General features: G+C 46.3%; 1 protein-coding gene and 1 non-coding gene across 5 annotated transcripts in view; one reads left to right on the top strand and one right to left on the bottom strand.

The window, feature by feature from the left end:
- Nucleotides 1–14,745, bottom strand: part of NSMCE2 (NSE2 (MMS21) homolog, SMC5-SMC6 complex SUMO ligase) — a 289,033-nt gene that overhangs the window by 190,766 nt on the left and 83,522 nt on the right. The window lies entirely within an intron of this gene.
- LOC128325459 (U7 small nuclear RNA) lies at nt 9,267–9,326 on the top strand. Its single transcript, XR_008307457.1, has one exon. It is a non-coding gene; the product is annotated as a U7 small nuclear RNA (small nuclear RNA).

The raw sequence follows: 14,745 nt of genomic DNA, 5'->3' as shown, positions 1-14,745 counted from the left end.
CAACTCTCTCACTTTATAATCTACAAATGTGCTGGCTACCACCTTAAAAGCCCAAAACAGGTTGGGTCCAGGATGAACTATTTAGGGTAGTGAAATCCAGAACAAATTGTAGGAGCTCCAAAAGGAGCTCTCCAAACTGGGTGAATGGGAGAAAAAATGGCAAATGCGGTTCAATATAAGCAAGTGATGCATACTGGGGCAAAAAAACCCTACTTCACATATATACTGATGGGGTCAGAGCTGGCAGTGACTGACCAGGAGAGAGATCTTGGGGTCATGGTGGACAGCTCATTGAAAGTGTCGACTCAGTGTGCGTCAGCTGTGAAAATGGCAAATTCCATTATAGGGATCATCAGAAAGGGGATAGAAAATAAAAATATTAGTATTATAATGCCCTTATACAAATCTATGGTGCGGCCACATTTGGAGTATTGCATGCAGTTCTGATCACTATATCTTAAGAAGAACACTATAGAACTGGGAAAGGTGTAGAAGAGGGCAACCAGGATGATCAGGAGCCCCTGAGTACCTTCCTTGTGAGGTAAGGCTACAACATCTGGGGCTTTTTAGTTTAGAAAAGAGGCGACCACGGGGAGACATGATAGAGGTGTATAAAATTATGCATGGAGTAGAGAAAATGGACAGAGAAATTTTTCTCCTCTCACAATACTAGAACCAAGGGTTATCCTCTGAAACTGAAGGCCAGGAAATTTATGACTGACAAAAAGAAGTATTTTTTTTCACACAGTACTTAATTAATCTATGGAATTCTTTGACAAGGAATGTGGTGATGGCCACTAGTTTGGATGGCTTTAAAAGGGCCTTAGACAAATTCATGGAGGACAGATCTATCAATGGCTACTAGTCTGGTGGCCCACAGGCCATCCCCAGTCTCAGAAGCAAGGTTCCTCTAAATACCAGTTGCAGGGGAGCAACAGCAAGAGAGGGCATACCCTCACATCTTGCCTGTGGGTTTCTCAGAGGCATCTAGTGGGCCACGATGTGAAACAGTATGCTGGATCGGCCTTGGACCTGATCCAGCAGGGCTGTTCTTATAACCAACACTGTGTTCCTTCTGTGCAGTTCTGTCCACCCACTGAGGTCTCCCAGGAAGCCAATTCTCCACATCCCACCATCTGAAGTACAGCTGGTGCATCCACACAGGACAAGGCTTATTTCAGTCTTGGTCCACCCAGACTTCAGAATTCCCTCTTTTGGAAGGCATAACTGGCCTCCTCCCTTTTAACCTTTCAATATTCAATAAAGCTCTTCCTTTTAAGTGGGCCTTTAACAGAATTTGCTCCCCCGTGTTAATTTGCTCACCTTGTTTTTTTTATGATCTTGTTTGGTTTTATATTTTTAATTTCTGTATGCTGCTTTGAGAGTCCACACAATAAAAATAAGCTTTAACCCCCCCCAATAAAACTACATCTTTAAAGAAGGAACAAGTGGCTGAAATACAGAGCCATTTTTGACAACCTCCCCTTGCTCAGGAAGCCCTCAGTGCCACCCAAAAGAAGTTCTATTCGGCTGCTCTCTCTGCACCAGTGTATCTTTGCTCTGTATGTCAGCTTAATATTCTTAAAGCATGATGCTTTTGGAGGGCAATTTAATCATTAATATATCTGACAGCAGGCTTTTGACATTTGTTGAGTATTTTGCTCCATCTCTCGCTCTTTCTCCACCCTCTACACACAGCACAGACAGTATCCTCAGAAATGTTTGTTGCCTCCAAGACTTCTCTTCTCTGAAGCAGACACTATCAAAAATTATCACCTTCTTTACTGATATTATGATGAAGGATATCGTTTCAATCTAGTACCATTTTCTTCCATTAAAATTCTCTGGAGGCTTCTACCATAATTACACCTGCTAAGTAAAATAATTGAGGAAGTTATGCATTTCCCACTCTCTGTTCAGAGCCTTACATTATCATACATCACCATCATAAAGGTACTTTTTCCAATTAAAGATTGGGCTGCCCAGGAATCTAGTGAACTGGCTGATCCGGCGCAGAGCATCTGTGCCCCTAGTTCTCCCTGTCTCTCCTCCCCATCTTCATTCCCCCCGCTCGCTTCAACCCCAGTCCATTCTCCCCCTCCCAGTAGGATATAGGACAACTCTCTGCGGCCAACTCAATGTGGGACACCTCAACACGGCCGACTCACTGCAAGGACAACTCAATGAGAATCTCCGACAAACACTCCAAAGCAGCTCCCTGCTCTCTCTTCGTTCTCCAACAAACCCGATAGTGCCCCGTACTTCAAAGCAGTTCCCAGCTCTCTCTATATGGGGCTTGGAAGTGGGCAAAGGAGGCACAGAATAGCCCGCCCCGCACTTCAAAACAGTTCCCTGCTCTCTCTATAGGGATGGGAAGTGGGCAAAGAGGGCAGAGAGCAGCCCACTCCTGCTAGCAACCAGCAGGCACACAATGATTACTTTATTTGAATTTGAGTCGCAACTAGCAAGCCCAATAGTGCCCTGCACTTCAAAACAGTTCCCTGCTCTCTCTATATGGGGTTTGGAAGTGGGCCAAGGAGGTGCAGAACAGCCCGCTCCTGCCAGCAACCAGCGGACACGCAATTATTACTTTATTTGAATTTGAGTTTAATAGGATGTCTCCTCTTACCTCTGGGGTATAATAAATCAGAAGGCAGTTCACAAAAAAGGTAAACAAACCCACAAATAGCTATATGAAAATATTTGGACCAACATGCTAAAACAAAAATGATAAAAATCAAGTTAATCTTAAAACAGGGGACTTAAAACAAAGTAAATTAAAAGCCTAATGAGAAGATCAACATTTGTACAGCCCTCTTGGATGAAGCCAGGGATTAGACTAGCATTTTGCTAGTAATCACTAAGTAGCCACATTAAACAAACCACCACCAGTTACAGGCCCCCATATTATAATCCCTCCCCCCATTATCACAGAGTTTGCATACAAATCATTTGCATAAAAACAGTTATAACTTCAAGCAAACACTGTAAATTTAGACATAAGAATAACAGCCAATTATGAAACTTAGTTTCCCCAATTTGGAAAACCCACACCAATTACAAGGAGAACCAAACACTAGCATAAAATTCCATAGTGCAATAAAATGCTATTGCTATGCAAGCTCTGGAAATAACAATGCTAGCTTACATTGGACATGCAGGAATGAAGATTTGCATTGAGATTTGCATTGAGATCGGAGATTTGTTTTGAGTTGTCCCTGCAGTGAGTTAGCCGTGTTGAGGTGTCCCACAGAGAGTTGGCCCATTCCCTCCCAATCAGCTTTCCCTAGCCGGCCAGCCTAGCAAGTGCTTTCTGTCCCCACCCGCCAGCTTGGTGGCGCTTTCCCTCCCCGCTGGCCTGGCCAGCGCTTTCTAGTTCTCCCCGGCATTGTTTCTTCCCCCACCCGCCCGCCCTGCCACCGCCGCTGTTTTCTGCCGCCCACCCCCACCTTCTCCCGCCCACCCCTGCCTTATCCGGCTGCCGGCTGGTTGCCCCCACCTTCTCCTCGCGCCTGCCATCATTTGCCCCACCGCCATCTCCCCAGCCCACCGGCCAGATGGCTGCCGCTGCCACCACAATTTTCTATCCCTCCCAACCTCCTTGCTATCCAGCAGCTCTCTGAACTCTTGCAAGAACTGCCACACAAGCGATTAGCCACGGGTGTGCCTTAGCGAATTATATATAAAGAAGATGGTCTGGAAGCACTGAAGGCTCCAGCAGTGCAGGGGCAGACCTCATCAGTGTCTTTCTTATTTATTTATTTATTTATTTATTTATTTATTTATTTATTTATTTATTTATTTATTTTTGCATTTTTATACCGCCTTTCGTTAAAATATAGCCCCAAGGCGGTTTACAAAAGTTAAAAACATACAATAAAAACACAATAAAAACAACATGCTAAGAGTATAAAAACATATAAAAACAGGCATAAAACAATACAAGAAATAAAAACACCCAGAAGCAGCAGTAAAAACGATTATCTTAGATGAGAGATAATTGAGAGCATAATACAAACCGGGCACAACATGAACATTCAACATAAGAACTAGTCTGGATGGTACCCCATGGATGAAAATGGCTGGTACTCAGTATATCAAGCACAAGAATCAAATATTATAATGATATTTGTGTTGGCTGCTACTGGTTGAAGAGAAAGGTATTTTCCTTTGAGAAAGAAAGATTTTCCCCTTTATTTATTGTTAAACTTTTATACCACCTTTTATTAAAATAACCTCAAGGCGGATTTAGCTTTTTGAAGAATAGAGTTACTTTACATGAAATTAAAGCCCAGATCCATCTAGCCCTCAATCTCAAGGGGCAGTATTCCCCACCATGCTACTTGAGGTGCCTGCGAACATCAGCAGGCAAGCATGTGCTCCAACCTAGGGTGTCTCAAACCTGGTCCCAGATGTAGTTGGACTACAGTTCCCTTCACTCCCAGACACAATGGACAAAGGGAAGACATAAGTTGTAGTCCAACTGTAGGCCAAAATTGGGCCCCCTGGCACACAGCCTTGGTGCCCCTACAGAGGCGCACAGCCTGGCTTGACCTGTGCCTAGGAGAGTCCAGGAAGAAAACCGTGTTCAATACTGAGCAGGGAGTAGCCTAGGGAACCAACTAGGGAGGAGCTCAGCTGCAGCATTCTACCCCACAGGAATCCAGATAGGGCATCCCAATCACCCCAAGCAAAGCTTCCCACATGGAGACACTAGAGCACTAGACACTCTAGTGCTAGAACTAGACACTAAACTCTTGAGACTCCCAAGACAAGGCAGCCATGGCTCTCCTTTTCTTCCCAGCAAATTCCTGCACTCTGGACCTGGGCACTAAAACCATGCAATCATGCCACCTGGATCCTTCAAAGCCGTTTTGAAGGACCCAAAACAACCCAGAATCCTTAAAGCCAGCATTTCATTTCCAAGAAAACCCCATCTTCCTGACTCGCTATCCCAAAATTGATTGTTCACCACCAGAGATCGCCCCCAGTAATCATTAACCAAAACAGCCCCTCTTCAGAACGCAGTCTTCAGTGTCTCTCGCCTATTTTCCCTTATAAAACAGTCAGCCAAAAGCCCCCCAAATTGTTCACCCTCTGGGATTCCTCCTGGAGGCTGTGGCCCCCTGCTCCTCCATCAACACAGCCCATTTCTTCTGCAGAGAACGCGGGCTCCTCTTCCTTCACGTTGGGACAACTTGTATTACGGGGCTTCCCCTTTCCCTCCACCTCTGGGATCTCTCCCTTCTCTCCCTGATTCCCCCTTTCTGGAATGGAGTGAGTGAGCAAGTGTTGCTACCAGGCTAGGTTACAAGGTTCCTCCTTTTCCCTTGATCCACCTCCTGTTTTCAGCACAGGCTAGACCCACCAAATTTCCTCTCTCCCAGAGGCCAGGTTGCGGAAGTGGGGTCCAGCCCCTTCATTCCCCCTTCCATTGGGTAACTGGCAGCCACTTTCCTGGGCAGCAGGAGAAGCTGTTTCTCTGTTCCTCCCCTCCACCTTCTGCTCTCTACTTCCCCCTCCCCCTCCTCCAGAGACCAGGAAGTGGAGACAGGGCTCTGACTTTGGTTCTTTCCTCTTCCTCCATCAGTTTTTCTAACCGGCTTCTCTCTCCTCCTCTCCCTGAGTTTGTTTGGGTTCCCTTCCACCCTTTCTCTAGTACTTTTGACCACCGTTTGTCTCTTTCTTTTCCCTGAGCCTCTTCGGCCTCCTTCCCTTTCTGCCTCCAGTCTTTGGACCAGCCCCTTCTTCCTTCTCTCCCCAATCTCTCTCAGGCTCCTTCCACTGAATCTCTCCACTAAGCAGATCACCCCATTACCACTTCCCTTCCCAGTCCCCCCCACACCCAGACACTCATATAGTATCCACAGCAGAGGTAAAACATTTTAGCCTGGGCACACTTCCATCAGAGTGTCCATGTCACACGGGAATCCCATTATTAAACATCAGAGTCAAGCCTCTAACTTTGTACTCAATAAAACAATTTATTTTAATTGATTTTTAAACCAATCAACTTTCTTGGAAAACTGCCTGTTTTATAACCACACACAAACATTTTGCAAGTGGGGTACAAACGGTCCACATAAAGCAGCATCCAGGGACCCAATGTTGAGGAGCCAAAATATAATATAGCATTTCTCCACTCTGCATCTAGTGGCACTCAGTGCCATTAGGTTTTTTTCAGTTGTACTCTATCAAGTTTGGCTAATAGCAGAGCCACACAGAAGCCACCATTCTCCCAGTTCAGTGCCTTGGATTCAATTCCTTCCTGCATTTCTGGATAACTCCAGTTCTCATACAGGGCAGAAGAGTTAATCTGAAACCTACCCTGACATGAAAATCGTGCAACTTTTCACACCAGAAGAGGAAGACTGGAAACATACCGAGAAGCAAAAGCAGAAACCAAAAATGTGCTTTTCAAAAAAATGGGATGTTGTTCCTTTGCTTGTTTCTGTCACCAAGGCTATCCCTGCCACCCGCCATGAAAAACTACTGGGGGATCATTTCAAGGCCATGCCATGGCCTACTATGTGGCCTGAGTACACTAAAATAATACTAAAATGTCATAGGAAAATAAGATCAGATGCTGCAATCATCAACAGTCAAGCAATGCTGAGGCTGAAATCGATGGTATACAAGCAGTGGGAACCACACCCTCACCCTCACACACACACACACACACACACACACACACGCTCTGAAACATCTGGACATGGGGTAAGATGTCCTAGAGGTCAGTAGTCAGCAATGGAGGATGGCAGAAAAACACACTATGGCTGGGTAGGGATGTGCACTAACCTGTTCGGAGGCCCTTTTAGGAAGATAGGAAACTGCCATTTACTGAGTTAGACCACTGGTCTATCTACAGGTGAAACTTGGAAAATTAGAATATCGTGCAAAAGTCCATTAATTTCAGTAATGCAAATTAAAAGGTGAAACTGATATATGAGACAGACGCATTACATGCAAAGCGAGATAAGTCAAGCCTTAATTTGTTATAATTGTGATGATCATGGCGTACAGCTCGTGAAAACCCCAAATCCACAATCTCAGAAAATTAGAATATTACATGGAACCAAGAAGACAAGGATTGAAGAATAGAACAATATCGGACCTCTGAAAAGTATACAGTGTACTGTGCTTGATTGGCCAGCAAACTCGCCTGACCTGACCCCATAGAGAATCTATGGGGCATTGCCAAGAGAAGGATGAGAGACATGAGACCAAACAATGCAGAATTGCTGAAGGCCGCTAATGAAGCATCCTGGTCTTCCATAATACCTCATCAGTGCCACAGGCTGATAGCATCCATGCCACGCCGCATTGAGGCAGTAATTGCTGCAAAAGGGGCCCAAACCAAGTACTGAATACATATGCATGCTTATACTTAATTTGCATTACTGAAATTAATGGACTTTTGCACGATATTCTAATTTTCCGAGTTTCACCTGTAGCTCAGTATTGTCTTCACAGTCTGGCAGTGGCTTCTCCAAGGTTGCAGGAAGGAATCTCTCTCAGCCCTATCTTGGAGAAGCCAGGGAGGGAACTTGAAACCTTCTGCTCTTCCCAGAGCAGCTTCATCCCCTGAGGGAAATATCTTACAGTGCTCACACATCAAGTCTCCCATTCAGATGCAACCAGGGCAGACCCTGCTTAGCTATGGGGACATGTCATGCTTGCTACCACAAGACCAACTCTCCTCTCCTAAAAAAATTACATAGGAAGCTACCATATACTGAACAGGTTCAAACACCGGGTGGCGGGGGCGGGGCGGTTCAAAGTTTGATCCAGGGGGGGGATGCCACTTTAAGGGCAAGGGAGGGTGCACTTACATGCACCCGGTACTTCTATCCACTTCCGGCCGAGGAGGGGGAAGGGGTGGCAGGGAGGTACGCTGCCCCCCCCCGAAGGTTTTTACCGGCAATGAGCGCCAGTGGGGGGAAAGCGGCGGGGGGGGAGAGGGGGGAAGCAGCGGGAAGCAGCGGGAGGGGGGAAAGCAGCGAGAGGGGGGAAAGCAGCGGGAGGGGAAAGTGCACCCCCACCGTAATTGAACCGCCCCACCACAATTCCATGCACATCCCTACGGCTAGGTTCACCTGTAGTACAAAACTGGTGGCTTGGCCATGCTGCCACAGTCCCAGGCACATGCACAAGCCCTACTTCCAGTCTTAGAATAATATGCTGCAATTGGGCATGATGTATGAACCCATCAATCTTGTCATATCTTACCCTTTTTGCCACATGGAACCGGTCATCTGTCACTCACTTCAAATCTCCGTTATAAATGTCTGGTTTCGTACCACAAATAGGGCAGAACATGTCGAGGTGGAGGAGTTAATATGTCATGTCCAATCTCAGCACATTGCTCCCAAGACCGGAAGTAGGGCTTATGCAAATGGCCAGGGCTGCGGCAGCTTAGCCAAACCACCAGATCCACGCTACATGTGAACCAGCCAATGTTGTGATGTTGGGGCTTGAGAAAGGGATGCTGCAGATGTTTGGGGGGGGGTTACACATGCACCTGTTTTGATTTTGCAGGTATTCACCTGGAGATTTCTTTAAAGTAGTCTAATTTTAAAGGGTGGAGGCTGCACTCTTAATGAAGTTTGCTGTTTGCTTTAATTGTACACACTTGAGCCAGGCAAGAACACTTTCTGCTTTTAGTCATCTTGGACACAATGCCTCAAGGACTAAATAAATTAAAAATTGGACAGGTTGAGGCAAACTTCTAATGTCTTATAATGAAGTCAAACAAATGACTGTCCTACTTATAGAGTGGTGACAAATGAAGAGATGGCCACCTGCCTATGCTTTCATACACCTTATTAGCCAAGAGGGACTACACTTAATGGGTACTGCGGGGGGAGGGAGGTCAGCTGATGTCCCTAGAATGAGAAACGCAGGTGATGCTTACCTGCTTGAAGGGAAGAAGACTGAGAGCAACAGGTTTGCTGTTTAGAGTATAGCCAATGAAAGAGAGAAAGACTTCTTGGAGCTGAGTTCCAATAAGCTGTCTTAGAGAAGTGCCAGGACAGGTGAATGCTTTTGGAGAACTGATGGTGCTTTTAAAAACATGCTGTATCCCACACCTGCCAACACATTCCTATTTTCCCATTCACCTGAATGGGAAAATAGGGACATGTGGGCAGGTATGGGATCAGTCAAAGGTCCTTCTAGTTCAGCATCTGCCTTCACAGTGGCCAACCAAGTGTCCCTAGGAAGCCTGCACAAGCAAGACATGGGGGAAAACCTCCCCCTACTATTATCAGTGATTTCGCTCTTTTTATATTTGTCTAGTAGGCTTTCTGCAACTGTGGAAATCCTCAGATTAGAGAGGTGCTGGCCAGATGCATCCTGGTTCCCCCCAAACAATTTGTATGCTTGCAGTCAAGAAACATAAGAAAAACATGGCAACTCTCGTCTTGCAAAACAAATGAGCCTGCAAAAGGCTCTCTGTCCAAAAGTTGGCAAGTACCCAGAACAGGCAGTTTGGTGGCACACATCAGTTACACAGGAAGCTGCCTTATACTGGATCAGACCATGTGTCTATTTAAGTTCAGAACTGTCTGCAATGACCGACAGCAGCTTTCCAAGATTTCAGGCAAGAGTCTTTCTGAGCCCTACCTGGAGATGCCAGGGATTGAACCTGGGACCTGATGCTTTTCCGCTGAGCTATGGTCTTTCTTTTCCCCTTAGTGGCTTCCCTCTATAACAAATTACCCAGATCGAGAGTCAAACTACACGTTACATTCTTTGTGGTTTTTCTGATGCAAATAGCAGCTAACAGCAGAGAAGATTTTCACTGGGACCACAGTACAGCAGGAAAAGTTAAATATCTCCATTCTCCATGTCTGCTATTTATGTTCAAAGAAACACATGTTCAGTGTTAAATGATATGTCTAAAATACTTTGAAAGGGTAGATCTAGTGAACCAGATCTAGGAACCCTACTGCAGACAGTAGCACAAAATTGAGACTCTCTAGTGGCACCTGATTCTCAGGGTACGGAGCACTCTGGACTGGGGTGATAGTGCCCTGCCCTATCCCGCCCACCCTTCTCCCCTCTGACCAGTAACTGTAGGTCACAGAGAGCAAAGAATCTGTGCCTGAGATGCAGAAATCCTGCCTCAAACACCATAGTCTGCTTCTGAAACTCCTCACCACTTAGGAAACGGGAAAACTGTGAAAACACTATATTGCTTAGGAGAGCTTCAGAATCAAAAGTATTGGAAAGCATTTACTGATTTATTTATTTTTAATCTGAGCACTATTAATTTGGCATTGTATTTCTCAAGGATGCCTTGAAATTGTGCAACCACTTGACATATGCATTTATTTCATGCCCAGGGCAAAGTCAAAAAGTCTCCTTCTGTAATCATTATTTATGTTTGGATAACCATTATTTCACTGGGAGGGAAAAAGAAATCATGGGAGCAAAGTAAATTTGCAAGTTGAGTCACACGTGGCCTTTCTGAATCATCTGAGAACCAATCTCTGAAGTGACTCATCTCGGTTAACTGAATCAGGCTGCAAAGTTTCTGCTCCAAAACAGAAAGAAGAACTCACCCCAACTAAAAACACACTTATTTTGTTTGCCTTCTTTCTTCTTCTTTGTAAGGGCCAGCTCAGAATTCCCTCAATGGAGTTGCTTAAATTTGGCTTGTACAAAATAAAACCAGGGGCTGAAAATCAGAAGGTGAGCAACAAGAATATGATTGGATTTCCAGTGGTGTGACTGCTGCTCCACCAAAGTCAAAATCGCCTGGGGCTAGCATTTGATGCAGGAGACTAAGCATCTCTCTCCGAACCTTGGCTGGAACCAGGTTTGAGCAACAGTCTCCCAGACGATTGGGAAACACCAAGTCAGGCACGTTTGTGGGAGTGGACCCCACGTATGACACACTACTTGAGCAAACCGAGCCTGCACTGCAGCACAAAATAGGGGAAGGAAGGGGAAAAAGGAATGTCAGCATGTTGACAGTGACATGGCAGCAAACCTGCAGGGGCAGCGTAACAGCTTGGGAAAGCAATAAAGGTGTATAGTGTATCCAAGATCTGGTTCACAGCAGTTGTAGCTAAAGCATGACCCATAATTAAATGCACATGATTATTTTCTTGGCTTATGTGAAGATAATTTAGCTAACTAAACAAGATTAAACCAAGCCATGATTGCAGCTGCACTCTTAGTGAAGCCAAGAAGCCTTCTGGGAAATTGGAAGACATGCTTTGAGAACAAGCTCTCAAACTTGGATCCCCAGATGCTGTTTAATGCGATGAAGGGAGATGTAGTCCAACAACATCTGGGGACCCAAGTTCAAGAACCCCTGCTTTAAGGAGCAAATATAGTTGGTTCTTAGCAGCAGGACTGACCCTAGGATAAATAGCACCCTGGGCAAGGTGTGCCTTTAGCCATGGTTAGTTTATCAGGGTTGCCAAGCTGTGTTGCTTGTGTTGGTTTGCAAAACCTAGCACTGTCACAGGCCCTAGTATAGTTTCCAGCCTATCCCAGTAATGCCCATGAAAAGGGCCTAGAGCTGCTTCTCAAGAATCTGCTGATTTGCTTCCAGTGCTCTCCTGCTCCACTTCTGGGATCCCACCAAACTCACAGGCCTTCTGCAGACATTACACTCAACAAACAGTAAGACACCAAGTCAAGCTCAATGCTCCCTTTAGGAAGGCAGCCAAACTGGGTTGTAGAGTTGGGCAAATGACCAGCCCATGTGCCAGGGGGCAAGATTAGTGGGAACGAGCCACACTTGCAGCTTGATTTCTGCCCCAACCCCACCCCACGGGGTTGCCAATGATGTGATTTATGTTACATAAGGTCTCTAGATCCAAAAAGGGGAAACAAAGTGGGGTCAAGTGTATTAAGAGAAAAATCTGACATGGGATTAAAAGGCTCTACAAGACTACTAGGCAACATATCCATATGAATTAGTTTAGTTAAAATAATAAGCAGAATACTACTAGAGATGTGCAAGGACTGGTCCGGAGCCCATTCTAAGGACATCCGGACGGGTCTGGACTGGGGGCAGTTCGATGCCGGTGGGGTGGATCTTTAAGGGCAGGGGAGGGTGTACTTACCCCTCTCGCCGCTTTTCCCCCTCCAGAGCTCTCTGCTTGGTAAGCATTTGGGATGGCAGGGTACCTTCCTGCCACCCCTACCCCCATTCCTCACCCAAAGGCTTCAAAAGCCTCACTGCGAGTGTGTGCATCATGTCCTGTGTTGCGGGCACGCAACACATGGAGGTGGCACGCACAGTGAAGCCTTTGGACGAGGAACAGGGGTAGGGGCGGCAGGAAGGTACCCTGCCACCCCAAATGCTTACCAAGTGGAGAGCGCTGGAGGGGAGAAAGTGGCAGGAAGGAAGAAAGTGGCAGGAGGGGTAAGTACATCCTCCCCCACCCTTAAAGAGTCCCCTCCCCAGTGCCAGACTGGTTCCGTGCACACCACTAAATACTACAACATAACACTGTGCATATAAATAAAAAAAACATTCACAAGTTTTTTTTCCCAGAAAGGAAGATCAATCCCGTCTTCAAGGAAATACAATCTACATTTTAACAATGGGAAGACAAAAGGTAGAAAAGGAAACAATTTGAGCAAAAACAGGTATACAAGATGCAACTGTAAGGGGATTATCTGTCAGTTGCACGAAGAATAGAAGCAGAGAAAAGAGGAAAGTTAACAGTAATGGGGGAATGTTTTTAATACAATGCATAGTTAATGACTAGATAAATTCCAGGTCTTCCACTCAGGATGAAGTTTTTCAAACATTCCAAAACTGCCATATTAAAGTTACATGGAATGTGACAGCTAGGTCTATCAACAACGACTAGTCGGAGGGCTATAGGCCACCTTCAGCCTCAAAGGCAGAATGCCTCTGAGTACCAGTAGCAGGGGAGTAACAGCAGGAGAAGAGGTCATTTCTTCCTGGCCATGCCTAGGATTGCCAACATTGTGTTTGCTGAAATCAGGAAAGGGACTCCGAGGGGGGCTGGTGGCATGGCCACCTAGGGGCAAGGCATGTCTATTAAACAACAACAACAACAACAGTTAAAGAGGCTGCTGAGCGGTGGCGGAGCAGGATGGCAGTGAGAGCTCTCCCACCTCCCAGACTGGGAATGGGCCTTGGCTGCTCTGGGGCAGGGGCTCGCTGGGCGGGCACGCTGGAGAGAGGCGCACTGTAGCTGAAGTAAAAGCACTCAAGCATTCGCCGCCACAGACTCACTGCAGGAAGGAGGGGCAGAGTGGGAGAGAAGGGGGTGAAACCCTGCCTTCCTCCCAAAGGAGGCAGATGGTATCTTTGATTTCTTCTCAAGATTTGGACTTCTGGTGTCATCACCTCAAATGATGGTGTGTTTATTTGTCTTTGGAGCTCAGCTTTCTGCCACTCTCTTTATTCTGTCGGACTGCTGGTTGAATTCAAACTTGCTCACCCACATGGAGTTCATGTAGATCCTTGGTTGATGTTGTAATAATCGGCCTGTCTTACTTTCTGTTCAGTTAAAAGTTCAACTCACCTGTTGTGGCCCTCTGGCTGTAGTAAGTTGCCTCACACAGGCAGTAAAGTTTTTGTCCATCAACCACCATCAGACCCTGTGCTGCACTCTCATCCAAACCTTCTGAAGGGTTGTTCCAGTGGTCCAGATGGCTAGATATGCATCAGTTCCAGCTTTCTTGGCTTAAGTCAGGAATTCTCTTAGCTTTAGAGTATCTGCTATTCCATAGCATGAAAAATGGCACTTTTAGCTTCCGTATTATTGCCTGAGATCCAGGGGCGTAACGATAGGGGGGGCGGGGGGGGCACGTGCCCCAGGCGCCACTTGGCAGGGGGCGCCAAAAAGTGCCCCCACTAATCCCCTGCGTTTGGCAAAAAAGAATTTTTTTGTGATTTTTTTTTTCATTACGGAGATCTCCGGCGGGCGGGAGCTCCCATTGGCTGCCGGAGAACACATGCCGACCATGCTGGTTGTCTCAGTTCCTCCCTCCCTGCTTGCTGCACGCACGAGGAGTGGAGCGGAGTAGCTTGGTTTAGTTGAGAGAGCTGCTGCTGCTGGGAACGTTCTCTGACTCTGTCTGCCTGCCGTTTGCCCACCACACTGCCCTCTGGCTGCATTTTATTCTTCTTTTCTGCTTCTGCATTAACAAAGTAAGTTTCATTGCTCAAATCTCTCTCTCCCCCATGTGTGTTGTGTGTGAGAGAATGTCCCTACTCCCTTGCATAACGTCCTCCTTTTAGCTCTTATGTGCTTTGCATAGCAGGCTTCCCCCCCACCCCTAAACCGAGGGTAGCTGCCTGCAAGTGGAGCCAGTGGTGCTCTCCTGGCTTGCATTGTGTGAGTTTCTGGCTTGCAATGTGTTTCTGGCTTGCATTGTGTGAGTTTCTGGCTTGCACTGTGTGAGTTTCTGGCTTGCACTGTGTGAGTCCCGGTGGGATTGCAAAAGGAAACTCACACAATGCAAGCCAGGAAAGCGACTTGTGGCTCCACTTGCATTGCGCGAGTTTCCTTTTGCAATCCCACCTCTGCAAAAGGAAACTCATGCAATGCAAGTGGAGCCACAAGTCGCTCTCCTGGCTTGCATGCATGAGTTTCCTTTTGCAGAGGTGGGATTGCAAAAGGAAACTAGTACACAAGATCTTTGCAGCTCTGCTAATAATTACAGCTTCTGGATCATCCCTTAGCATGGGGGGGTGGGGTGGCAAATTTAATCTGGAACTCATTAATATAATTTTTGAATAAT

The sequence above is a fragment of the Hemicordylus capensis genome, chromosome 4 (assembly GCF_027244095.1).
Source record: "Hemicordylus capensis ecotype Gifberg chromosome 4, rHemCap1.1.pri, whole genome shotgun sequence".
Classification (NCBI taxonomy): Eukaryota; Metazoa; Chordata; class Lepidosauria; order Squamata; family Cordylidae; genus Hemicordylus; species Hemicordylus capensis.
This window is presented reverse-complemented; position numbering and strand designations above follow the sequence as displayed.